General features: G+C 52.7%; 1 protein-coding gene across 6 annotated transcripts in view; it reads left to right on the plus strand.

Moving 5' to 3' along the window:
* Positions 1-24,972, plus strand: part of RBFOX3 (RNA binding fox-1 homolog 3) — a 440,093-nt gene that overhangs the window by 268,258 nt on the left and 146,863 nt on the right. The window contains exon 4 of one of the 6 annotated variants that reach the window (XM_061389818.1): positions 101-175. The exons of the other annotated variants lie outside the window; for them this stretch is intronic. The gene's annotated coding sequence lies outside the window, so the exon portion shown is untranslated. The remainder of the gene's footprint in view (positions 1-100; positions 176-24,972) is intronic. 6 annotated transcript variants of the gene reach the window in all.

The raw sequence follows: 24,972 nt of genomic DNA on the forward strand, positions 1-24,972 counted from the left end.
ATAGCACCTGATCCCAACTTCCGGAGCCCTTAGCCCATGTGTTCCTTCAATCTATTTACGTAACTACAGCCTTAATTTAAATTCACTCTCTAAAATGCAGACCCATCGAAGGAGTATGTTCTCTCCAAAAGTGTCCCTAAATGACGCCGGAGAGCCAACCTGTTGCTCAAAGCAGGTGAGTGTGAAGCCCTCCCTTTGGAACTGCTTGCAGAGTGGGTATGGAAGGTACCTATGGACAACTGGACAGGCCTGGTATTCCCAGACTCTGTGTGTGTGTGTGTGTGTGTGTGTGTGTGTGTGTGTGTGTTCTGTGCCCAAAAGCCCCTGGGTTCCTGAGCCACCACCCTTCATCTCTTCTTCAGCCTGTCACCTATCACACCCAACAGGCCTGCATGCTTCCTTTTTTGATGGATTCATGGTGTACGTGTGTGCACACACGTGTTGATTTGTGACTTCTAGCTCTATCTACAGCTGCTGGTTTGGTCGTCTTCTGTGGGTGGGGTGATCTTTTCCTCTGGACCATGCCTTGCCACTCTAGGTTATTCTAGGAAGGACATCACACATGTACATGCGCACACACACCACTGCTTTAACTCTCAAGACATTCCCTTGAGTTCCAAGGGAGCTGGTGGGTGAGGGAAGAAGAGAGGAAGAACACTGCACTGGGGTCCCTTCCGTCACCTGCTTCACAACAGAGAAGCAAGAGCAGCTTTGAGGGAGTACGTCAAAGAGGAGAGGCAGGCTTGCTGCACCCAGTCCTGGGCACCTAGAAGCCTAATCCCCAGGCATCAGGTGGCCACCACCTGTCTTTGAATGTTGGGTCTAAGATTTGCAGCCACATAACACAGGTGGTACATAATTCTCAAGGTTTGACAGTAAAATCTCTCACTTTACTTCTTTAATAGTTTTATTATTTATTAATTTGACTGTGTTGGGTCTTCACTGCGTCATGGGCTACTCTCTAGTTTCAGTGCATGGGCTTCTCTTGTTATGGAGCCCAGGATCTAGGGTGCAGGCTTCAGTAGTTGTGGCTCTCAGGGCTCTAGAGCACAGGCTCAATAGCTGTGGCACACGTGCTTCATTGCTTCGTGGCATGTGGGATCTTCCTGGATCAGGGATCGAACCTGCGTCTCCTGCTCTGAGCCACCAGAGAAGCCCTCACTTTACTTTCTACTGCACTTGTAAATGGAAATATTTACATTCCCAACGTCCAAAGCAAACCCTCCCATCGTGAAATAGCACCTTGCCTCTGTATTAGCCTGCTGAGGCTGCCACGACAGAACACCATTGACTGGACAGCTTAAATAACAGGCATTTCTCAGTGTTCTGAAGGCTGGGCAATCCATGATCAGGGTGACTTCAGGGGTGGTTTCTGATGAGGGTGCTCTTCCTGGTTGTTGACAGTGGCCATCCTCCTGTGTCTTCACACGTTATTTCCTCTGTGTTCACGTAGGGACAGAGAGATCTTTGGTATTTCCTTCTCTTCTTATATGGACACTAACCCTATCAGATTGGTGTCCCACCCTGATGACCTCATCCCATCTTCATTAACTCCCTGGAGGCCCCATCTCCAAATACAATCACAGTGGGGGTTAGGGCTTCAGCACATGAATTTGTGGGACATCATTCAGCCCCTAACAGTCAGTTTGGGGCATCACTCCAGCACCACTACCACCACCACCATGGGTGCCCCTCACCCTCCTACACACACCGATTAGCCAAGCTCTCCTAGACCAGTGTCTTTCATCTCTTGTTCACCGAGACCTCCAGTTGTTCCTCCCAAGGTGACACTGGTCCTTTTTCCTAACTTTTTTTTTTTTAAAGATTTATTTATTTATTTTTGGCTGCACTGGGTCTTCATTCCTGCAAGTAGGCCCTCTCTAGTTGCGGTGAGCAGGGGCTACTCTTCGTAGCAGTGTGAGGCCTCTCGTTGCTGTGGCTGAAAAGATGCTGATGCTGGGAAAGATTGGAGGCAAAAGGGGAAGGGGGCAGCAGAAGATGAGATGGTTAGACAGCCTCACTGGCTCAATGGACATGAAGTTGAGCAAACTTCAGGAGATAGTGGAGGACAGAGAAGCCTGGTGTGCTACAGTCCATGGGGTTGCAAAAAGTCAGACATGACTTATGACTGAACAACAACAACAACTCTTGTTGTGGAGCACGGACTCTAGGGTGCTGGCTCAGTAGTTACGGCACATGGGCTTAGTTGCTCTGAGGCGTGTGGGATCTTCCTGGTTCGGGGACCAAACCCGAGTTTCCTGCATGGGCTGGTAAATTCTTAACCACTGGACCCCCCAGGGAAGCCTGTTCCTAACATCCTTGATGACAGACATTTGCATCCGCATTTCAGAGAAGGTGGTCTCCTGCAAGGGTGGTCAAGCAGAGCCAAGAATTCCCAGGTGATAAGGTTCGTATCATTTCAAAGCAGACCCACCTCGCTAGTTGTGGGGACCTCAGGTAACATTTGTGTTTATTTGTGTTTATTGAGCAAATACTAGCTGGACAGAGAAGGTGGAAAGGAGCACTGGCCAGAAGTGCCACCCAGGGTTATTTGGACTGTGTTACATGGTCTCTCTGCTTCCCTGGTGGTTCAGACAGTAAAGAATCCGCCTGCAATGTGGGAGACCTGGGTTCAATCCCTGGGTTGGGGAGAGCCCCTGGAGGAGGGCATGGCAACCCACTCCAGTATTCTTGCCTGGAGAATCCCATGGACAGAGGAGCCTGGCAGGCTACAGTCCACGGGGTCGCAGAGAGTCAAGCATGACTGAGCGACTAAGCACACACATGGTCTCTAATTCGGGCAGACCCCAGCACTGACCGAGCACTCACTACATGCCCAGCTCTGTGCTCCTGCTGCCCAGGGCTCCTGCAACAGGGCATTCCCTCCACCCACCAGAATCTTGGCATAACTAGAGGTCCAGAAGCACAGATGCTAAAGGAGGCCCTGTTACAAACATCAGAGGGGAAGTATAAACCGTGTCAGTAAACATGGAACACCTTCTATGCGCCTGCCCTAGAGGAGTGGAGACACAGGTCCTGCTAATCTGATTCTGTGTCTTCTTTCCTGCCAGTTCCCAAGAACCCAGGGCCATCACCAGTCTCTCCCCTACGCACCTCCTACTCACAGTGTGGAATTTTAGACCCGGTTCTGCCACCTAATGATTGGGTGTCTGAAGCTCTCCAAGCCCCAGTTTCCTCATCTGTAGAATGGACGTGCTGTATGTATTTATTTGTTTATTTTGGCTGTGCTGGGTCTTCACTGCAACATGCAGGATTCCTCTAGTTGTGGCACAAGGGCTTAGTTGCCCCATGGCATGTGAGATCTTATTCCAATCAGGGATTGAACCACATCCCCAGCATTGGTTAAGGTGGGTTCATAACCACTGGACCACCAGGGAAGTCCCAAAATGGGTGTATAAATGGCGCATACCTCAGAGCTGTGGGAGGAGCATATGAGAAAGTGGACGCGGTGAGAGTACAAAGGCAGCTGGCACCATGAATGCACTCGGTCAAAACCTGTTGTTGGTGTTCCTGTTCCTCCAGGAAGTAATGATGTCCAGGGTGGGTCTAGATGCTGGCCCTGCATGCACTGGCCAGGTGACCTGGGTAAGCCCTGTCCTCTCCAGGTTTACATGTCTTCATCCTTCCCAGAGAGGCTGGGCTAAGCCTCCTCTAACTCTTCGAACAAAAGAGTCCGAAATGCAGTACTTGGATGCAATCTCAAAAACGACAGAATGATCTCTGTTCATTTCCAAGGCAAACCATTCAATGTCACAGTAATCCAAGCCTATGCCCCAACCAGTAACGCTGAAGAAGCTGAACGGTTCTATGAAGACCTTCAAGACCTTTTAGAACTAACACCCAAAAAAGATGTCCTTTTCATTATAGGGGACTGGAATGCAAAAGTAGGAAGTCAAGAAACACCTGGAGTAACAGGCAAATTTGGCCTTGGAATACAGAATGAAGCAGGGCAAAGGCTAATAGAGCTTTGCCAAGAGAACGCACTGGTCATAGCAAACACCCTCTTCCAACAACACAGGAGAAGACTCTACACATGGACATCACCAGATGGTCAACACCGAAATCAGATTGATTATATTCTTTGCAGCCAAAGATGGAGAAACTCTACACAGTCAGCAAAAACAAGACCAGGAGCTGACTGTGGCTCAGATCATGAACTCCTTATTGCCAAATTCAGACTGAAATTGAAGAAAGTAGGGAAAACCACTAGACCATTCAGGTATGACCTAAATCAAATCCCTTATGATTATACAGTGGAAGTGAGAAATAGATTTAAGGGACTAGATCTGATAGATAGAGTGCCTGATGAACTATGGATAGAGGTTCGTGACATTGTACAGGAGACAGGGATCAAGACCATCCCCATGGAAAAGAAATGCAAAAAAGCAAAATGGCTGTCTGGGGAGGCCTTACAAATAGCTGTGAAAAGAAGAGAAGCGAAAAGCAAAGGAGAAAAGGAAAGATATAAGCATCTGAATGCAGAGTTCCAAAGAATAGCAAGGAGAGATAAGAAAGCCTTCCTCGGTGATCAATGCAAAGAAATAGAGGAAAACAACACAATGGGAAAGACTAGAAACCTCTTCAAGAAAATTAGAGATACCAAGGGAGCATTTCATGCAAAGATGGGCTCAATAAAGGACAGAAATGGTATGGGCCTAACAGAAGCGGAAGATATTAAGAAGAGGTGGCAAGACTACACAGAAGAACTTTACAAAAAAGATCTTCACGACCAAGATAATCATGATGATGTGATCAGTTACCTAGAGCCAGACATCCTGGAATGTGAAGTCAAGTGGGCCTTAGAAAGCATCACTATGAACAAACAGTGGAGATGATGGAATTCCAGTTGAGCTATTTCAAATCCTGAAAGATGATGCTGTGAAAGTGCTGCACTCAATACACCAGCAAATTTGGTGTATCAGCAGTGGCCACAGGACTGGAAAAGGTCAGTTTTCATTCCAATCCCAAAGAAAGGCAATGCCAAAGAATGCTCAAACTACCGCACAATTGCACTCATCTCACATGCTAGTAAAGTCATGCTCAAAATTCTCCAAGCCAGGCTTCACCAATACGTGAACCGTGAACTTTCAGATGTTCACGCTGGTTTTAGAAAAGGCAGAGGAAGCAGAGATCAAATTGCCAACATCCGCTGGATCATGGAAAAAGCAAGAGAGTTCCAGAAAAACATCTATTTCTGCTTTATTGACTATGCCAAAGCCTTTGACTTTGACTGTGTGGATCACAATAAACTGTGGACAATTCTGAAAGAGATGGGAATACCAGACCACCTGGCTTGCCTCTTGAGAAACCTATATGCAGGTCAGGAAGCAACAGTTAGAACTGGACATGGAACAACAGACTGGTTCCAAATAGGAAAAGGAGTACGTCAAGGCTGTATACTGTCACCCTGCTTATTTAACTTCTATGCAGAGTACATCATGAGAAACGCTGGGCTGGAAGAAGCATAAGCTGTAATCAAGATTGCCAGGAGAAATATCAATAACCTCAGATATGCAGATGACACCACCCTTATGGCAGAAAGTGAAGAGGAACTCAAAAGCCTCTTGATGAAAGTGAAAGAGGAGAGTGAAAAAGTTGGCTTAAAGCTCAACATTCAGAAAACGAAGATCATGGTATCTCTTCATGGGAAATAGATGTGCAAACAGTGGAAACAGTGTCAGACTATTTTTTTGGGCTCCAAAATCACTGCAGATGGTGATTGTAGCCATGACATTAAAAGATGCTTACTCCTTAGAAGGAAGGTTATGACCAATAGCATATTGAAAAGCAGAGACATTACTTTGCCAACAAAGGTCCATCTAGTCAAGGCTATGGTTTTTCCTGTGGTCATGTATGGATGTGAGAGTTGGACTGTGAAGAAGGGTGAGCACCGAAGAATTGATGCTTTTGAACTGTGGTGTTGGAAAAGACTCTTGAGAGTCCCTTGGACTGCAAGGAGATCTAATCAGTCCATTCTAAAGGAGATCAGCCCTGGGATTTCTTTGGAAGGAATGATGCTAAAGCTGAAACTCCAGTACTTTGGCCACCTCATGCGAAGAGTTGACTCATTGGAAAAGACTCTGATGCTGGGAGGGATTGGGAGCAGGAGGAGAAGGGGACGACAGAGGATGAGATGGCTGGATGGCATCACTGACTCGATGGACGTGAGTTTGAGTGAACTCTGGGAGTTGGTGATGGACAGGGAGGCCTGGCATGCTGCAGTCCATGGGGTCGCAAAGAGTCGGACACGACCGAGCGACTGAACTGAACTGAACTGCAGCTTCCTCTGGTTCTGGTATCACTCACCCTGGCTACTCCAGCCAAGCAGACCTGGGCCTGCAGCCCCCACGCAGGGCAGGGACAGGAGGTTTCACCCAGCCCGTGAGGTTCCATGTGAGGCTGTAGTTGGCAGAGCACGAGGCTGAGGCTCAGGCCCGGCTGGCACAGGGCTGAATGCGAGCAGCACACAGGCTGGGAAGGAGCTGGCCTGGTTCCCCACAGCCAATGCTCATCTTAGATCTTCTGGGACAATCCCAATTCCAGATGTGGCACCTTGCAATCACTATACACTCTCAAAAGTGAGGTTTTGTGAGTATTTGAAATCTATGCCATCCTTGTCCAGGCTCCCTCCTCATACCAAACAAAAATCTTTGGCCAGACTCTGTGCCCTGATTAGGGGTTTAGAAACCTACTTCCTGACCCATGAATCTCTTCAGGTTTTGCTGGGTCAGAAATCCTGGGGCCCACGTGGGTTGCTGTACCCAGAATCCTGCTGAAACAACCTTTCACCTCCTGGAGTGTCCTGCAGGCCATGAGCAGGGTCTGGAGGCTGCCAGGTGGACTGTTTCAGGGCTTTCTGATTTGTACACGGCATCCCCAGAGCCCATAGAATTTTCCAGTAGGCCTGCCCACCCTCCTCCTCTGCTTTCTTCTGCAAGCAGCTCATTTCTCCAGCCTTCAACACAACCTTTCCTCAAGCCAGCCTCCTCCCGAGAGGCAACCCTCTCAGCTGACATTGCCCCTTGACCCGTGGGGCTGCCCAGGCCCCACAGTGGGCAGCCTGCCAGCCCCCCACCCAGCCAGGCAGTGTGCTTAGGGCAGCTTGGGCAAAGGGCCCCAGCAGCCTGTCCTCTCCTTGGCGCATCCCAGTGGTTCTGACGACAGAGATGGGGCTGCGGGTTAATTTATGGCGTTTAGGGTAGCTGAATATGGGAACGTCTTCTGGTCTTTAAATTAGTCATGAAGTCGGATCCCACCAGCACAATTAGAACCCTCAGCTAATGATTATTTATTGCATTTGGAATGCATATTAACCCGATGATATTAAATATTAAACTAAATTGTAATACTTATATCTGTATTTACAGTACAAGGTACAGGATGAACTGCAGCCCGCCCCCCACCACGGAGTCCTTGGAGGCCTCAGAGCGTTGACGGGTTCGGGCAGAGCCAGGCAGGGCAGCATGCAATGCAAAGAACCAGACCTAAGCTCAGGGGCATGGAGGTGCGAGCAGCCAGGGGCCAGGTGGGCTGAGCTTGGGGGCAGGGCAGCCTGGCCACTCTCGGCTTCCTCTGGTCCCTCGTGGGATGTGAAGCTCAGCTTCCCCAGTGTCCCCCCAGACAAAGCTTGAGCTGGCAGCACCATCACTTTCAGCCTAACCTAACAGACAGGCTGATGTTCAGAGCGTGTGCAAGGCGATGGCTGACCTCATCTCAGGCTCACCTTGTGCCCGTGGCAGACACAGTGGTGGTTGAGTGTGCAGAGTCTAGAACCACATGCACCAGCGTGCGAGTTCTGCACCACCCCCCCCACCAGCCCCCACAAGCCTGGGCAAGCGTACCTTCCAAGCCTCAGTTTCCCACCTGTAAGGGAGGCGGCATCACAGGTATCGTGGGCAGAGTGGGCCAGTGCGCTCACGTGCTCAGGGACCACCTGGCGGGTGAGTTGGCTACAGAAACACTAGGTCTTTTTCTTTTTTAAAAAATAACTGAGATACAATTCTCACATCATGCAATTCACCCATTTAAAGGGCACGAAGCTCTGAAGATGAAAACGTCTTGAACCTCCCCCCAGCAAATTAAGAATACAATGTAAGGATTTTTCATGTATTCACAGAGTTATCACAATAATCAATTCCAGAACACTTTCATCATCCCCAAAAGAAATCCTGCACCCAGGACCAGTGACACCCCATTTCCCCAGACCCTCCAGCCCTAGGCAGCTGCTTATCGTCTTTCTGTCTCCATGGACTTGCCTCTTCTGGAGGTTTCACATCAGTGGAATCATACCCTCGGTGGCCTCTGCGTCTGGCTGATTTCCCTCTGCGGAATGTTTCCCGAGTTCGTCTGTGTTGTGGCAGGTGTCAGCGCTCCACTCCTGTTTGTGGCTGAGTGATATTCCGCTGTGTGGATGGGCCATAGCGTGCTTATCTGTTGGTAACACTTGGGCTGTTTTCACTTCTCGGCCCCTGAGGACAGTGCTGCCATGAACATGTGTGCACGGGTACTTGTTTGTACCTGTGATAACTGTGTCTAAAGGAAATATTCACTCTCCTCTCCTAGGCCCAGGCCAAACCCAGAGCCGCCTCCTTCAAGGTCATCTCACCGCCTATCCTAGTGTTTTCTGAAAGCACTCGTCACTTCTAACCCAAACTCATGGTGTGGCCCTTGGTTGCAGGGTGTTAATGGGTGAGCTGGAGATGGGAGCGAGGGCATAACAAGAGCTTATCTTCAGGGTGGACTGATGCTGCATCTACTTTTCCGTCTGAACCTGGCAGAGAGCTGGGCACACAGCGAGTGCCGGACAAATGCTAAGATGGCTGTGCATCTGTGAGAGAGCCCGCTGGACGCCCGCAACAGGGGTGGGGTCGGGGTGGACAGCGTAGCTCCTCTGTTCCTTTTGCTCAGCCCACTTGACTGAGCATGTACTCTGTGGTCAGCACTGTCCCAGGGGTTGGGATGTGGATGAGCAAAGGGGAAGACAGACAAGCCCCTGAGCTCATGAAGCCAAGAGTCTGGGGTGGAAGGGGAGTTAGTTCACAGACAAAGTTACCAAAGGGGAGCCCCACGCTATGCAGAGAACTGGACAGCTGTGTCAGGGCCCAATTGCACTTCAAACCTGGAGGGCAGGGCATCTCTGAAATCTAAGCAACCCGGCAGTCTGGGGACAGAGTGTGCTGGGCAGAGGGGCCGAGAGCAGGAAGGAGCTGGGAAGGAGGGGACGAGATCTCTGGAAGGAAACTCCCCAAGAGGAGGAAGGGAGAGGGAGACAGAGAGAGATGGAAACAGGAAGTCTGGCTCAGGAAGGCCAGTCAGGCAGAGCTAAGAATGGGAGATGGGAGAGGTCAGCCCTCCTTCTCAGGGCTGTGGGGTCACGGAGGGGTGGGGTGGGAACCCAGGGCATGGGTGACACAATGGAAACCTTGCTGTTGTGTTGTTCAGTCACTAAGTCCTGTCTGACTCTTTGCGACCCCATGGACTGCCGCACGCCAGGCCTCCCTGTCCATAACCAACTCCCGGAGTTGACTCAAACTCATGTCCATCGAGTCAGTGATTCCATCCAACCATCTCATCCTTTGCCAGCCCCTTCTTTTGCCATCACTCTTTCCCAGCATCAGGGTCTTTTCCAATGAGTTGTCTCTTCATGTCAGGTGGCCAAAATATTGGAGCCTCAGCATCAGTCCTTCTAATGAATATTCAGGATCGATTTCCTTTAGGATTGGCTGGTTTGATGGAAGCCTGGACCTAGTCAATGGCAGGTCCTGAAAGGAAGGAGCGGGGACCTGTTTGGGAGGAAGCCCTGAGTGGCTCACTGATGCTTGGACTGGGAAGACGGTAGGAGAGGAAGAAGGTTTAACAATGACTCCTGGGCTTTGAGCTGAGTGACTGAGTGGATGGAGAGGCTGTTTCTCGGGATAAGGGTGTCTGAGGGATAAGCAGACTGGAGAATCAGACATGTGGAGATGCCTGGTAACTGTACCCCCAGCCTGCCTGAGAGCAAACATCCCTCAAGCCATACTGATGACATGGGCATTTCTAGGGCATCACTGGGGTTCCCTGAGCCCCACAATTGGGAGCAGCCTCCAAGTATGGAGGAGAGAGGCTAGACTTGCTGCCTCCCAGATAATCTGCCACCTCCCAGAGTCCAACTCCACCCTCTAAAGGTAAAGAAAAGAGCTGTGATGCCTCACATTTGCTGAGGACCCCGTGCTGCATAATCAGAAGTCTTCACTCAATCAATCATCAAGGCCACCCCATGAGGTGGGAACTTTCCTCCACTGAGGAAACTGAGGCGGTGAGGTCCAGACACCCACTAGGCAGGCAGCAACCCTCCATCACATTCTGGTACCCAAGGCCCCGGGTCTCCAGCCCAAAGGCACAACCCGAGAAGGGTTCACAGGTGGGGTAACAGCATCCAGGCAGGTGGGTGCTGATGGGGGCGGACTGGTGGGGCAGGAGGCCTTCACTTGGCCAGATTAGCTCTAGAGCCCAAGCATTCTAGAAGATGATTGAGCCACCAGAGTGATCTGAACACAGACTTCTCCTGGTCCCATACCAGCCTCACAAATTAGGACAAAGGACAGAAGTGCAGGCAGCTCTCAGCCCCTGGCCCCTGCCAGTGACTCTGCAGCCCAGCTTTAGAAGGGTCACCCCAAAGCATAGTAGAGGACGCTCAGAGAACATTCTAGATCCACTCTCATGGACAGGGACTGCCCTTCCATCTGTCCAGCCCCAGTGAGCTGGGGGGCCTGCTGTGGTCAGCAGCCCTCAGGTCTCCAAGCCCCTAAGGATGTCGGTCCTGATCCTAACTCCCCCCCTTGGAGGCAGAGCCCCTTGAAATGTGGGAGTGATTTTCATTTCCGACTAGGCTGGGACTTTCTTTGCTGCTGCTGCCCTTTGAGGGGGTGGGGGGCCTGGCTCAGCATTCGGCCTGGAGAAGAGGACAAGGGGCGGCTAGAAGGAGATCAGCTCATCTGAGGGACAATCTTTCTAGAGAAGGACGTCGGGAGGGGAGGGTAGAGCTGGGGGTGGGGTGTGCGCCCCGATTTCCTGCAGCCAGGGCCTCCCCCGCAGCGCAGGGGACCGACTCCAACAGAATCAAGTCAGGTGACAAAATCGGCTTCGGCAGCAGAGCCTAAACGGAACAAAATCCCCAATTGAATCGATTTCACCAACAGTAGGAAAGTCTCTGCATGAGGCGGCCTGCTCTCAGCTCTTGGCAGAGGAAGGGAGGGGCCTGCCTCTCAGGAAAGGACCCCTGGGGTCGGGGGACAGACAGCAGCTGCGAGAACACTGGGCAGAGGGACCCACCGCCTGTTAGGGAGAAAATGCTTAACAACTATTCTCATTGTCTTGTGATTTCAAGGAAGTGACAGTATTGCCAGTGGTTACCAGTAGCATCCAGGTCTCAGCTGAGCAACGGAGGTGTCACAGGGGACAGATAAAATCTCCCACATTTGTGACACCAGGGTCCCACTTGAAGCCACCAGGAGATCAACCTTTTAGAAGTTGCTTTTACGGGCCTTTTACGAGTTGCTGCCCATGGAGGCCGCCCTGCAGGCTCACTTCTGGAGTCTGCACTGGTTGATGCTCTCTGGCAGGAGCTCCATGTGCCCTCAAAGCTGGCGCTCTTTCCCGCCCTCCCTTCCTTAACGGCCCGGTGGCTCCAGATGCTTCCAGGCACCTCGGAAGTGCTCTCACCTGGAAAAAGGAGGCCTCCTGCCCGCCGACTGGAGGGCTGTTTTGAAGACAAAGGAGATATTGAGAGACAGGCCCAGGGGCAGCAAGCCTTGCTAGCAGGTGGCCGATGTGGACTCATTGCATACGTGGGGCTGGGCGGGGGATCCCTGAGCCTCAGGCTTGGACTCCCCATGAGTCTTTGACCAGACAGGTGACACTTTCTATGGTGACCCACACCCTTGTATGATGCGAGTCCTTACTGTTTTTAATGAGGAATGACTGGGTCTGGAGAGCTTCAGCGGTTTGCTCCAGGGGTCAGATCTTTCGGACAGAATGAAGTAGGAGGAGGGAAAATTAGGAGAGGGACTTGGCTGGAAGAGACATGGCCCAGGCATTGTCCATCCTTTAGAGAGGGGTTCGGGAGGGGAGCCCCCTCCCCCCAGGAAGAGCTACAAAGGGACAGTGATTATAAGCTTAGCCCTGGCAGGGCGGCTTCAGGTCCCCAGGCTTGGCTTTAATGATCTTTGGTTGCCATCTTGAAAGTCTTAGTACTCTTTAAACAGGGGCTGTATTTTCAGACTATACTGATTCCCAAAACTTAAGTTGGTCTTGGGCTTTGGGGTCCAGAAAAAATTGGTCTAAATTGTAGCCCTGACATCTTGTTGCATGACCTTGCCCGAATCACTTAACCTTCAAGCCTTGTTTCCTCACCTGTAATCTGGGGCTGAAGATGGGGCACCCTCAGAGCAAGCGGCTCTCAGTCATTCCAGCGGACAAAGACTGTAATCACTGTGCCTCCAGTTTGTAGATTTGCTTCAGACCTATTGGAAAAGACTCTATTGCTGGGAAAGATTGAAGGCAGGAGGAGAAGGGGGCGACAGAGGATGAGATGGTTGGATGATATCACCGACTCATGGAAGTGAGTTTGAGCAAGCTCCAGGAGATGGTGAAGGACAGGGAAGCCAGTCGTGCTGCAGTCCATGGGGTCGCAGAGTCGGACACGACTGAGCGACTGAACAACTACAAGTTAAAGTATGTGAGCTTCCCCGCCACTGCCTCGGGCCCCATCGCAGTCAGCTCAGTCCCCTCAGTCCCCACTACACTCTCCCCAGGCCCTGCCTATGGAAGGGGACTTCTCTGGACGCCCCCTTGGGTGCTGTGTTCTGGCACACAGCACCACTGCTTGACGCGCAGCTGCATCACTTTGCTGTCTGCTGTCTTCCTGCGGCCGTCTCCCCTGTGTGTCTGTGGGCCTGTATCTCTGTACCAATTTCCCCTTCTGATTAGGACCCCAGTCATTGGACTCCGGGCCCTCCCTAATCCAGTATGACCTCATCTTAACTAATTACATCTGCAAAGACCGTATTTCCAAATAAGGGCACAGGCTGAGGTTCTCAGTGGACATGAATTAGAAGAGCATCTAAGTTGGACAAGGCAGGGTATGGAATCTGAAGGGAGAAGGAGAAATTTCAAGAGACGGGGGTGGGGACAGACGCCAGGACAGCAGGAACAGCAGGAACAACAGTTCATTAACCTTATTTAGGGTTGTTTCCGTCCCAACCCAGAGCCAGCTGCTCTGTCCAGGGCGCTCTTCCCATTGAAATGAGCCTCAGTGCTATAGACAGGAGGGCAGGGGCATCTAACAGAGGTCTCATGGACAGCGTCCCCCCGGCAGTCACGGGGGAGCAGCCCCATTGGAATCTCCACACTGGGGAGGGTTTGCAGTGCCAGTGGATTTGTGCCATGTTCATATGATGAACAAATTTAAATTCCTGCTGCCCAAATAGTCTGGACACTGAGCCGCACGCCTTCCTGACTCAAGCCATGTGGGGACCCCCACCCTCAGCCAGTTCTGAGTCCTTCCAGAGTCACCTGGAGCCTCGGGTGTGCATGGCCTGCCCAGCGTTGGCAGGCTTTCCCAGCCGTGGCTCTAGGGAAGCAGTTTATAAGCTTACCTGCGAAATCCCAGCCCAGTAAACCTCTGAAATTGGAGCGGATTCACCTAATGGAATTAGAAAGTTTAAAATAGCGGTGATCTTGAAAGGGATTCGGAAACTAAGCCCTTTCTGGAAATTGGCAAGTCACTAACGTCACCCAGGGAGACCCTGGAAATTACAGACCTGTGTGCCTGGAGGTAATGAGGTCAAACGGCTCCACACACCCACAAGGAAAGCGGGCGCTCGGACTCACTAGAGCACTCTAAAAAGTTAATAAAATGGCAGGCATCCCTGCAACCCAGTAGACATAATTTACCTGAGTTTCAAAATGCTTTTGATGAGTCCTTCCTGAGAGATGATTAGGGACGAGGAACCAGGGAGCAAGGACAGCGTCTCACTGCAGGTTAAACCCTCGTTAAATGAGAGGTTCTGAGTTCCGGGGCCAGCTGCTCCCCAGAACCGCCTGAAGACAGTTCATAATTGTGGACCCCCCCAGGGCTGGCTTTGGGGAGGAAACCGGCCTTAAATTTTAAAATGTAATAGGAACTTAAGAAGTCACGAGTTTCGCCGAAAGCATTCCTACAGGCGAAGGACAGCAAGAGGAGTTTTGTTTGTTGGAGATCTAGGCTTTCTACTTTGGGGCCTTTGAAGTGTGGGTCAAGGATCACACCTCCCCACTGCCACCCCCACATTGCCCAGCGCTGGATGTGGGGCCTGCAGAGAAGGGCCTGTGGAGAGTCTGCCCTGGGAGGATGCCGCCCAGCCGCTTTCTGGACGGGTTCAGAGCTGTTTTTATTTACGGCCACAAATCTACTTTCTGGATTGAGGCAGAGGTGACAATCCCCTACCTCCTCCTGAGCAGGCAGCTTCCTCCAGAGGGGCCGGCTGCCAGGAAGAAAGAAGGGAGGTAGAGGTCCCCCGCCCATCCTCCGAGCATGCCGCCTCCAGCAGCAGGCAGTAAGACAGAAAGAAGTGGGAGTGGGGAGCTGGGGGATGTGGTATGTGTTAGAGGTGCATGGAGGACGTGACCTTGCCAGGACTAAGCTCCAGGCCAGAGCATGGGCCCAAGTTTCCCGGGGCTGCTGTAACAGATTTCCACAAACTGGGTGGCTATGCACAAGAGAAACATCTCTCACAGTTCTAGGGGCCAAAACTCTGAAGTCAACGTGTCGGCAGGGCTGTGCTTCCTACAAAGACTCTAGCAGGGGACTTTCCATGCCTCTTCCAGCCCCAGGAGCTTTCAGGCTTGTAGACACATCACCCCAGTCTCTGCCTTCATCTTCACAGGCCTTGTCCCCTGTGTGTCTGTGTCCAGATCTCCATCCCTTCTCTTGTGAAGACACATGTCATTGGATTTAGGTTGACACCCGAAACCCTGGATGAGCTCAGCTCCAGATCCTTAACTCAACCACATCTGCAGAGACTCTCTCTTGAGTCAGACCACATTCATAGGTTCTGGGATTAGGACTGGGAGATACAGGGGCACAAAGCTCCATATAGTAGAAGCTATGGCTTTTCCAGTAGTCATGTATGGATGTGAAAGTTGGACCATAAAGAAGGCTGAGTGCTGAAGAATTGATGCTTTTCAAACTGTGGTGCTGGAAAAGACTCTTGAGAATCCCCTGGACTGCAAGGAGATCCAACCAGTCAACCCTAAAGGAAATCAACACTGAATATTCATTAGAAGGACTGATGCTGAAGCTGAAACTCCAATTCTTTGGCCATCTGATGCGATGAGCTGACTCACTGGGAAAGACCCTGATGCTGGGAAAGATTGAGGGCAGGAGGAGAAGGGGATGACAGAGGATGAGATGGTTGGATGGCATCACTGACTCAATGGATATGAATTTGAGCAAATTCTGGGAGATGGTGAAGGCCAGGGAAGGCTGGTGTGTGCAGTCCATGGGGTCACATAGAGTCGGACATGACTTAGCAACTGACTTAGCACAATACAAGGGCACAATTCACTCTATGGTGTGTGTGCCTGCAGTCAACCAACAAATACTTACTAGGTTCCACTGTGTGCCAGGCACTGTTCTGAGCCGTGGAGATGTGGACAACTGCTGGCAACGTCCTAGACCTCATGAAGCTTTGGTTCCAGGCAAGGACCGCAGCAGCTTTGACTCCTTTGGTCTGCTTCCAGCTGAATCTCACCAGGCAGCCTAGAAAGAAGGAAGTGGTGGCTCAGGAAGCGTTAGGGCAGCCTTCTGCCTCCCTCATCCTCTCGCGGCTCCTCACGAGGCTGCCGCAGAGCAGTGTGGGCATCTCCAGGCCCCAGGGCCCCGCCACCACAAGTAAAGCCTGACCGGCAAAGTGGGCATCAGTGTCAACACAAAGTTTGTGTGCCTTTCCAGTGTCCCAAACAAATAACAAATTTAAAGTGCTACGGAATTTACAAAGTGCCTATAAAATACCCGGAGAAGGCGATGGCACCCCACTCCAATACTCTTGCCTGGAAAATCCCATGGATGGAGGAGCCTGGTAGGCTGCAGACCATGGGGTCGCTAAGAGTCGGACATGACTGAGCGACTTCATTTTCACTTTTCACTTTTCACTTTCATGCATTGGAGAAGGAAATGGCAACCCACTCCAGTGTTCTTGCCTGGAGAATCCCGGGGGCCGGGGAGCCTGGTGGGCTTCCGTCTATGGGGTCGCACAGAGTCGGACACGACTGAAGCGACTTAGCAGCGGCAGCAGCAGCTATAAAATACAAACATTCGCTTGGATTGCTCCTTAAAAGTGCTGGCCACCATCCAAAACGCTGGGCTGGGAGAATGGAAAAGGAATCACACACAAAAAAATCACCTTTGCTGCGATTCTCACTCCAGCCGGAGTGTTTCCAGACCCATAAAAGCTTCCAAAGCCAGGCAGGGTCACGGCAGAATGAAGCCCATGCAGGGGGACGGCCCCCGTGTCCACCTGGGTCAGCAGAGGAGGGATCAAACTGAGCTTCTAAGAGCCCTCAGGACTCTGGAATGCCTCGTTAGCACCACCTGTGTTACCCAACCTGAGCTCAAGGCCCACTCAGCCAAGCGGCCGCCAGCCAGAACAGCTACGAGCAAGATTTTGGGGTGTGGAGGCTGACGCCTCACCTGCCCCAGCCTTACCTGGAGAACTCACCAGCTCAGCAGGCATGCTCCCACAGCTTCAGCCACTAGGTAATCTCAAACGGAAAGAAGAAAAGGTGACCACAGTGATGCTTCATGGCCTAGGGTTACAGACACAGCATCCTGTCTGAGCTGCCCCCGCGCTCATGATCGAAGCGCATGGGTTGGTTTCCATCCATTGGAGAAAGACCAATTCTACTGTATCAACCTTGGCCTGGCCCATCAGTGCTCAGGAAGAATCCATTCCAGCATTCCACTCAGCCTGCAGTCCACCTCTCAAGAATGGAACAATGATTGGGGTCCTACCCTGGGAGCAGGCCGTAGCACTGACCTAATTTAGGATCCTAATCCATTTGCCCCTTGTGCTATTAATTGAGCTCTTTCCATTGATTTTCCTTCAGTGGAGAACAGCTGGGGTGAGATTCAAACAGCAATGTATAAATGCCTGCACACCCCTGCAGCAGGGGCTCGAGATGAGGGGCCGGGTCGCCTCGGGTGTGAGACACGGTGGGGTGGGTGGGGTCTGGGCATGCAGGATTCCAGGCTTGGGTTCTTGGCTTCTCCACATAAAGCTGTGACTGACAGACAGCCCTTCCAGAGTGGTTATTTTGGTTTAGGATGTAGCCAGGCAGAGAAGAGGAGTGTCAATAACTCAGAGATTTTGAGTGCTGTGAATGGCCCGGGGTCCCCAGCTGTGCTGTGTAAACATGGCAGGTATTCTTATGCTTCTGTCCTCTCCACATCCCAGAAAAACAAACCAGCAGTTCCTCTGGTCCCAGGCACCCTCCAGTTCTGCTCCCTCCCCTTAGCAGAATCCATCAGCAACCAAAACCTTGATGCAGAGGAGGGCCACTCTGGGGGCGTCTTTGATGAGCAGGAGAAGCCTGTAGGTGTGCAGGCCTTGATCCCAGCTTCACACTGAGGTCGCCGTGGGGATCAGCATAGAACAGAAGGAAACACATTTCTGCTCCCCACCTGCTTGGTGCTTGAGCTCCGACTCAGACTGTGGTCCCTGCCCTGGCAGCTTCCACATCACCTGAGGCCATCTGCTTCAGCTGGGACCTCGTGAGAAACAGAGGCTCTCAGCTCTCCCCACCCCACCTCCGACCCCAGACCTGCTGAATCGAATCTCTGTTTCAAGAGACCCACCCCAGGAAAGTCGAGTGCACACAGTCCTGGAGGGCTCTTTGTGGAATCTGGCAAGAGCATCTCCACTTATACCTTCTGGCCTCCAGATCCTTTCCCACCTTGCTCTCTGCTCTTTATGACTCTGCCAGAGAGAGAGAAAACTGGAGGAAAGAAAAAAGGAAGCGAGGGAAAGAGGGAGGAATTGTGTGCTTACCATTCTGTGGGTGCACACCTTTCCTCATTTACTCTAATATATTTAAGAAGTGTAGGATCTGAACCAGGTCCTATCCTGGACTCTAGAGACACATCAGTGTCTGTATCAGTGGACAAAAGAGATAAAAATCTTTTGTGGAACTTACATCTGTGCTGGGGGAGAGGGACAGTCAAGGGATAACATTCCCGAAGAAGTTGCAGGGACCTGCAGGAGTCAAGTGCCATGGAGGGGATGGGGCTGGGGGTGGGGGGCAGGTGAAGGTTATAATATTAACCCTTTTATTTGAGCTGAGACCTAGGGGAGGGAGGAACAGCTGGGGCGGGGCAAAGGCCCTGGGGTGCAGTGCACGCCTGGAGGGCTCCACAGCCAGCAAGGAGTCCAGTGCAGCCTGAAGAGAAAGCAGCGGGGGATGAGGTCTGCCAATGAGAGCAGGCAGGGCCATGGAGCCGGGGAGCGGCTTGGTTTGCATCTGATCTGGACTGAAAATCCTCTTTCATGTCCAGGTTTTCCCTTCTCGACTGGCCTCCTGGCTAGCTGTTTCTCCCCTTCCCGGTGGAGGGAGCATTTTACACCCCTCAGGCTCAGAAGCTGGCTCAGGGAAAACTCACGTGGGGGTTCCGTCTGGGGTACAGGGTAAGTAGGGGCTGAAGCACACCCCTCTAGGCTCTCATTCGCCTTGTCCTCACAGTTGATTTAGCATTTCTGGGCCTCAGTCTCCTCATCTGTAAAATGGGGACAATGATCAGACCAACCTTTGGGACCTCCTCATGGACTGACTGAGAGAACAGGGCAGAGCGCTTAGAGCAGCACCAGGTACCGAGGCCACATGGCTGCCATCTGCCCTGGTGTTACTTGCGCAGGGCTTGGAAGCCTGATGTCGCAGGGGAGACCTGGGTCCCAGCCCCTGGTCCTGGAGCTCCATCCAGAGACCTCACCAAGGGGCAGCTCTGGTATCAGGCCTGGGTTGAGGCTGGGGATTAACCCTGGCACGATGGGACGAGCAATGAGTCTGTCTCACCTGCTGGCTCAGATCTCCCAGGCTCTGACACTCACGACACAGCCGAAGAGCTGGGGTTGGGATGATCCTGCTGGCTCCCTCACCACCTCCAGGGGCTGCTCATAGACCTGGCAGCCTTCCTCCCGCTAATGAGCTCCTCAGAGTGGCAGCCATTAGCCAAAGCCCCTGTGGGTTGGCCCCACCATTGCCTAGCTGGGAAGGTCTGCTCTCCCCTCCCAGAGCCTGCGGCCACTCAGACCACCTGCCTCGTTGACCCTCGGCCCCAGCTTGGGGCGGCGGCAGCTGCAGTGAAGGCTGGCAGGCTGTGAGAAGCGCCCCTGAGGGCCCGGATTGACATGTGTGAAGCCGTCTGGACTGGGTTACATGGCAACGTCCTGTTGCCGGTGTACGCAGATGGTCCGGGCACAGGATCGCTCACCTCCGAGGGGCGTGCAGGACTGCAGGTTCAGCAAAAGGAAGTGTGTCTGCTGCTACCGTGCCCCTTCTCTGCCCGCTGCCACTCTTCCTGTGTTGGCCGCGCACCCCTCCCTTCCATGTTGCAAAGCAGTCCCTCCTCAGCCCCCCAAAGGCCCAGCCCCTGCCCTTCCCACCGTGTTGCGCGGTGCCTCCCAAATGAGACTGATTTGCAGCATGGAAGGCAAAAATAGAAGAGGCTCTCTCTAGGTGATGACCCCTCTCTGTGCCCCTACCCCATGACCTTTCTCATTAGCCTCATGTTGTGGGCAGCTGCACTTGACCCAGAGGGGCTGGGCACCCAGGACATCTCACCATGTGGATTTCAGGTCCTGCCAGGCCGGCTCCACCTGGAGTCAGTGCTGGACCCACTCCCTCCCCCATCCCCCGCTCACCCCAGGGAGAGTGCAGCCTCTGGGGTGGCGTCCACAGAAGTCAGGTGGTGTCACAGCTCACTCTGGGTTTCAGTCAGTGCTTCGGGGTGGAGGAAGGTGTGAGTATAGAGAAACAGCACTCAGCAAACACTCTGCTCTCTCCACTCCTACACACAGTTCAGCCCGATGTGCAACATTTAAAATAGAAAGAGAATTTTGACATTTCTGGTTTCGAGCAATGACTTTCGAGGTAGAATCGCAAAACCAGCGGCCACCACCTAGGAAGAGCAGCCTTTGCTCAGGTTGGAGGACACAGGGGGTCTTTGAGGAAACGCTTTCTGGGACGAGGTCTCTGAACATAACTTGGAGCAGCGGCTCTCCCCTCCCCTCCACAGGCTGGGGTTGTGGTAGCTGGTCACATTCAAGATGTCTTGGGCACCAGCCCCTTCTCTGCAACCGACAGAGCAGGAGGGTGAGCAGGTAGGATTCTGTGGCAGCGAGCCTCCACTGAGACGCCCCAGGGTCCTTTCCCATACTCTGGGGTGTTGCACCCCCCTCTCCCAAAGGGCCTGCCCCTCTTCTGCTTTGGCACAACTGAGAAGAATCCAGTTCCCGCTGTTCCCCTCGGCCCCCAGAACCCATTGCCCCTTTTAATTGGCCAGGATCTGCCCCAGAATACCATTTGTGCCCCTGGCTCCATTTCAGCTTGGGGAAATTATCCTCTATTTCCAGGGACGCCCAGTGAGCTGGGGCTGATCTAGCACATTCTTGGCAAAATCGTACCAGCAGTAATCCTGACAGTGATGGGTAAGCTACACACCTGGCGCTTTCGAATGAGGGAGATTCTATCCTCGGCTCTTGCCCCAGTACAGGAGGGGTGAGTGGGCTGTGAGTTTCAGGGGCACAGTTCCAGGCTCCTCCTCCTCAAGCCTGGGGGTGTCATTGCAGGCCACTCGCCAATGCTTCAGCTTGGCCGGTAGGCACAGAGCTCCCTGCACCAGGTCAGCTCTAGAGATCAACCAGACCAGCATCTCACCGCAAAGCAGGCATAGGTGCTTCTGTATTCTCCAAGACATTTTAGAGACAAAGTCTCTAAACTATGTGGGTTCTTCCTAAAAATGTCAAGAAGTACCCTTGGATTTATGTTGAAGAATTAGAATCGATTTCCAGTAAGGCCAGAAAACAGAAAGCAAGAAAAGGATTTGGGACTCCCCTAACATAAAAATCTGGGGAAAATGTGCCATTATTGCTCTTCTTTGCCCGAAGACAAACAGCAAAGGACAGCAAGGAGAACTTGGGTATCTTTTCCCAGCCCCATGGGTCCTGTGGCTCTTCTGCCAGCCCCGGTAGACGATAAACCTCAGCGTTCTGCTAATGGTGCGTGCATCTCTGCACAGGCTGTGCTAGCTGACTCGCCGGTGCCTGCTAGTCAGACCGCCTTTCTGGTCCCCAGCTTGTGTGCTGCCAGAACACTCAGGACCCTTCGGGATTTCACTTACCAAACATGAGCTGGCCATACTCTCCTAAGGATGCTCAGCCTTGCACAGGTTTCTCTGAGGCCATGCATTCCACCTGAGGCTCGGGGCTTGAGGGGAAGGAGGCTAAGGGCTCATGCTTCGACTTTCCAAGATCTGGAGGACTTAGGACAGTCACTTTGTATCAGCACATGTTTCTGCATCCTCTCACTTTCCCTGGTGACTTCCCCTCTGGCAGCGGAAAGGGGCACTGGGCCACTGCTGGGTGGGTGGAGGGATGGAGTTCATCGGGTCCCCACTTTCTCCCACCCCCATCGAGAACTTCTTCTTTCTCTTTCTTAGAGAAAAGGGAGGAAGATGACAGTGTCTTCCACCTAGAGACTCTCTCCTTCCCACAGCAATGGTTCTGCGATTTACATTAAGGGCTGTAACAGGTCGGAGTAAATGGAGCAGGTTTGCAATTAGTTTTCAAAGTACTTATCTCATTAAAGTAAATGAATTATTGATTTAGTGACACGCATGCTTTTAGTGCGTGGCATGGTGCCATCCTCGCTCTGTGCCTTGGCTCTGGGAGCCAGTGGCCGGCACAAGCAAACTTGCTTTGTGTAGAGATTTTTTTTTTAATTTTAATATTTTCTTCTCGTTATTTAGCTTCGTAATTAAAGTGGATCCACATGAGAAATGGAGGGTCGGTTTATGGGAATAGAAGCTCCAGAGACGAGCACACGCGCCTGCCTCCCTGCAGGAAAGAACAGAGCTAATAAGTGTCTGACCTCAACAGCTAATGGAGGTGGAGGCCGGGGTGGGGGCACCCTGGAGGGCTGGGGGGGTGCGCAGAAGATGGACCACCGTGGCCGGCCCGTCAGCAAGCCTGGTTTCCTCTGGACCGTGGAAGTTCGTGGCTTTGGAAGGTAGCTCCCCAATTCTTAGAGGACTGTGACTCAGAGTTTGTTGGATGAGAGGACCTAGGCCCTCCCCGCCCCAGGCAGGAGGAACCCAGGGAGTCAGCAGGGATGGCAGCTGGGCTTGTCCTTGGCTCCAGCGAGTAGAGGGTGCGTGAACTCTGCCCCGAAGCAGGAGATGAAGGTTGTGGGCTTGGTTTGGACTCAGTGCCAGTCTCAGCAGCACCACTGCCACTGGGACTTGCAGGAGGGGCTTCCTCCCCCAGGGCTGGGAAAGAAGAAGGGAGAGGAGAAAGGACGGGACACCAATCCCGAGCTGTGGTGCCTTTGGAGCTGGAAACAAGCACGCCCGGGAGGCCAAGCCAACTGCCAGCTGCTGAGCTCGGGCAGCCCTTGCCCATCCAGGTGCTGACTCAGCGTCTCCCCGAGTCTGCCCCTGGAGGTGCCAGCAGCAGGGGAAGATGTAGCACCCCATTAAAGGCCGCCGGCTTCTGGCTGCTTCTAATTTCCACCCTTGGTTCAAATTAACATGGCCTTGCCCCTGAGTACAGCTGGCAGGGACGGTGCTCTGGAGTGAAAAACGGGGGAGTCTGGGCTGTGCCCCTGAGACGTTACTTCTCTGAACAGCTGTGGCAGGATAGATGGAATGTCCGAGTGTCCCTCACGATGTCATTGGTGTCCTCTGACCCCAGCTGGGCGGGGCCTCACCGTCACCCCCAGTGCCCCCTCCCTGACTACTCTGTGCTCCCCTTACACCCACCCCCAACACACAACCTACACACACACGCATGATCACATAGCCACCTGACTGTTTCCTGTCCTGGAAACGGGATGACCAGGCTGGGAAAGGTGTGGGCCAGAGAAGGACCTACAGGACAGACCTGGCAAGAGGTTAAGCTTCAGAGGGGTCAGCTAAGAAGGGAAGGGTCAGGCAGCCTGGGGGCAGGGAAGTCAGCAAAGTCCAGTCTGGGCCCTCAGAACAGGCCGCCTGCCCTCCTGTATGGTCGACCATCCCTGCCCAGGGTGGAGTCTCTGGGCGCACAGGTCTTATCCAGACCCTCCCTGGAGCTGCAACAAAGTAAGGTAGGGCCCCGGGCAGGTGTTACTTCATCTACTGCATTGGCCTGTAAGCCCAACAATTTCCCCAGAGCGTCAGGCCTGTGGCGAGACCCCGAGTGGCCATTGCCTGCACAGTCAGGCTATCCACTCATCCCACCAGCCAGGCAGTGGCCTTGTCAGTATGCGGAAACCACACAGGAGAGCCGGTTTCACAGGGACACGGCTGTGAATGGTCCATCACCGCCCGTGGCCTGGCCTGACGCTGCACAGAGAGGGCCTAAATCCAGGAGTTGCTGAAAGGACTCAGGAGTGACCCCTGGTGGCAGCAGACCAGTGGCCCCTGGTCAGCTGTGAGTCCTCTCAGGACAGGAGGGCAGTGCCCTGAGAGCTCGCCCTGGACACGATCAATTTGTTTCAGGGGCCAGCTTCCGTCTCCACCCCCAGGACCCTCAGATGGGGCCAGGGATGGGCTGGACAACTAGTTGTCCTTCCCTCGATCTACACCCAAGGTCAGCATGCATGAGTCTGGCCAGGCAGCTGTGAGCTGCACCCTAAGGCCACGTGTTCCAGATTGAGGGAAGGGCTAGGGTTAGGCTACAGCAGGGGGCCCTCAGAGCAAGTGACTCTCTTTACCTGCTGCCACCAAGGGGCAAGGTGGTGAAGAGGAGGGATCAGAGCTAGACAGCAGCTGGCCTCCTGCAGACCTCAGGGTCCCTGCTCCCTGATGCCAGGACCCCTGAGCCCCTCCTAGAAAGCCACCCTCACTCTCACGAACTTTGAAATTCCATGAATGATTGCTGGGACCCACTGAACCCGGGTGTTAGGGACCCATCTGTGACCGAGTCCCCCTGGCATAGCTCCTTGCTTATGCCCAGGTGACTGGTCACTTCTGATGACTCAGAAGAAGTCTGACACACAGCGGTCAGAAGTCTCCTTCCTGAGTTCATTCTCAGCAGGCTTTGTGAGAAAAGGGAAGAGCTCGGGCTGGGGGCTCTGGTCTGGGTCCGCACGTGGCTCCTCATCCATTTACTTCCGCCGTGTGACCTCGGGCAGGTTGCTCTGCTTCACTGAGCTTCACTGATGGTGATCCCTGGCCCCCACCCTGCCCCTGCCTCCTGGACCATAGTTGGGAGAACTGAGGCTGTGTGAGTGTGTCAGTCACCGAGGAGAGTGCCTGGCACGCAGTGGGTACTCAACAAACAATCCAGAGCCTCCCATGCTCAGCCACATAGCTGGGCTTTTACGGCAGGGGCTGCCCCCACCTCCCCTCCATCCCCAGAGGGGCACTAACCACCCGGCCTGTGATCTGAAACTCCAGAGACGTCTCCCCATTTCCCAGTACTCTCTCCCACCAATGACACCTCCCAGAGCAGCAAATCGGGTCTGTTGCTAACTGGTACAAATATGGCTTTAAAATATATATATATATATCTTTATGATAAAAAATTTTTTTTTCATTTAATTAAAAATGTTGACATTGTGCCTGGACACCCCGCCAGAGAAAGTGGCTATAAATTAAACATTAAATCTTTAATGGTCCATAAAGAAATATTCGTTTCTGCTTATGTATATAGTGGATATAAATAGATAAAGAGAGGGCTTTTT

This window comes from Bos javanicus, chromosome 19 (genome assembly GCF_032452875.1).
Source record: "Bos javanicus breed banteng chromosome 19, ARS-OSU_banteng_1.0, whole genome shotgun sequence".
In the NCBI taxonomy this organism is placed as follows: domain Eukaryota; kingdom Metazoa; phylum Chordata; class Mammalia; order Artiodactyla; family Bovidae; genus Bos; species Bos javanicus.